Source organism: Schistocerca gregaria, chromosome 1 (genome assembly GCF_023897955.1).
Source record: "Schistocerca gregaria isolate iqSchGreg1 chromosome 1, iqSchGreg1.2, whole genome shotgun sequence".
Lineage (NCBI taxonomy): Eukaryota > Metazoa > Arthropoda > Insecta > Orthoptera > Acrididae > Schistocerca > Schistocerca gregaria.
The window spans coordinates 1,093,703,757-1,093,706,450 of NC_064920.1; positions in this window are offsets into that span (position 1 = coordinate 1,093,703,757).

Sequence of the window (2,694 nt, forward strand, 5' to 3'; positions counted from 1 at the left end):
AATTCCTCCCAGAGGGTAACGCTAGTTGCAGTGAAGTGTTACACTTAACGCGGAATTATAAATGACATACAATTGCTTTGTCGTAGGACATCTGTTAAGACATCAGTGAATAACTTTCGTGGTACTAGAGGGAGCTACAGGGGGTAATAACATTAGGGGAAGACAGAGATCGGAATATAGGCATCAAATAGTTGAGAACAGAGGTTGAAAGTGCTACTCTGAGATGAAGAGGTTGGTACGGGAGGGGAATTCGTGGCGGACCGCATCAAATCAGTGAAGAGACTAATAGAAGAAAAAGGCGCTGTGAACGTAGCCGTTAAAGGCCTGGCCAGACAGAATGCTGCCTGGCCGTCCGGCCTGTGGCCTTGAACCGCAGCCGGCAGGCCGCACTGTTGAATCGCTCGCTATTGTATGGCGGCGGTCACACAGAGTGCGGCTCTGACGCACAGGCATGTGGCCTGCCACACCGGCCGCCGCCGGGTTGTCGCAGATTACAGAATCGCCGCAAGCCGGAGAGGCTGCTTGCCTCTGATGGCGCACTCAACTGCTCTACTGTCACACTGGAAGCAGTGGTGTGGGGCGGTTTTTGTCTTGCAGCTCGTATTGCATGCATCATGGAAACAGAAAGTCGTATTGAGGAGGTGAGACAATATAACTTTTTGTATGATACACGCGATCCTGATTTGGAGTGACAATACTTTTGTCCTCTATATACTCTTGATAGAAAGCTGAGGGCTCAAAAATAGTGTTGTCACTGTGACGTCCGTAACTTCCAATATCAACTACTGTAAACTCGTAGTATGGATCAACGAGCGCCAGGAGAAATAGCGAAAAGATTTCTTTGTGACAGAAGAACTGGGATCTACTATTCTTCAGGCATTTTAACCTGATATGCATTCCGTCTTTGCTTCCAAGGCAGTTCGGAAACCCCCAGGGTTCTAGACACCCTTCTTCAGATTTCTTCCACATCTCTGTTGTAGGAGTGGGTAAATACCTGGCATTAGAACAGTCCATATTGCCTCGCACACTTCCTTCACAATTTCTGAGAATGTTGAACGTCCTCACCGAAAAGAAAAAGCTATGGTCTGGTGACTGTCACCTGTAGCCAACCATCTGGAAAACATTAAAATAAATTATGCCGATAGAACGAATAGCTAATGACCAAATACAAGTTTGGTTAAATTCAATGACAATGTTATGCATACAATGAAACAAAACAATCTATTTAGTAGAAAGTTCTCTCTGCTAGGACATACGCGAGCTAATTGTTTCTATCGTTTGCTGTATTCGTAAACACAGCACATAAATATATCACTCCACTCGTAACTACGTTGTGGGATAGCACTTAGTTCCACCGAACCTTTCATCTGATAGAGAAAAATTGAAATGGAATAATTTATTTGACTTCTGAATGAAGCACAAAGAGGCCACAAATGGTAAAACTTACCTCAAACAAATGGCTAGTCTGTGCCTTGTATCAATTGGCTTTCTCCAGTTCGTTGTGCGCTTCTCGGTACTACGTTTTTATCAGGCGATGCAGTACCGCGAAACATTCTACATCTACATCCACACTCCGCAAGCCACCAGACGGTGTGTGGTGGAGGGTACCCTGAGTACCTCTATCGGTTCTCCCTTCTATTCCAGTCTCGTATTGTTCGTGAAAAGAAGGATTGTCGACCTGCTTCTCTGTGGGCTCTAATCTCTATGATTTTATCCTCATAGTCTCTTCGTGAGATATACGTAGGAGGGAGCTATATACTGCTTGACTCTTCGGTGAAGGTTTGTTCTCGAAAGTTTAACAAAAGCCCGTACCGAGCTACTGCGCGTCTCTTCTGCACAGTATTCCACTGGAGTTTATCTATCATCTCCGTAATGCTTTCGCGATTACTAAATAATCCTGTAACGAAGCACGCTGCTCTCCTTAGATCTTCCCTATCTCTTCTATCAACCCAATCTGGTACGGATCCCACACTGCTGAGCACTATTCAAGCAGTGGGCGAACAAGCGTACTGTAACCTACTTCCTTTGTTTCCGGATTCCATTTCCTTAGGATTCTTCCAATGAATCTCAGTCTGGCACCTGCTTTACAGACGATCAACTTTATTTGATCATTCCATTTTAAATCACTCCTAATGCGTACTCCCAGATAATTTAAGGAATTAACTGCTTCCAGTTGCTGACCTGCTATTTTGTACCTAAATGATAACGGATCTATCCCATGGGGGAAAGAAATACAGTAGAAGAAGAATGGGTAGCTTTGAGGAATTAAATAGTGAAGGCAGCAGAGGATCAAGTAGGTAAAAAGACGAGGGCTAGTAGAAATCCTTGGGTAACAGAAGAGATATTGAATTTAATTGATAAAAGGAGAAAATACAAAAATGCAGAAAGCGAAGCAGGCAAAAAGGAATACAAACTTCTAAGAAACGAGATCAACAGGAAGTACAAAATGGCTAAGGAGGGATGGCTGGAGGACAAATGTAAGGATGTAGAAGCTTATCTCACGAGGGATACTGTCCACAGGAAAATTAAAGAGACCTTTGAAGAAAAGAGAACCACTTACATGAATATCGAGAGCTCAGATGGAAACCCAGTTCTAAACAAAGAAGGAAAAGCAAAAATGTGGAAGGAGTATATAGAGGGTCTATACAGAGGCAATGTTCTTGACGACAATATTATGGAAATGGAAGAGGAGGT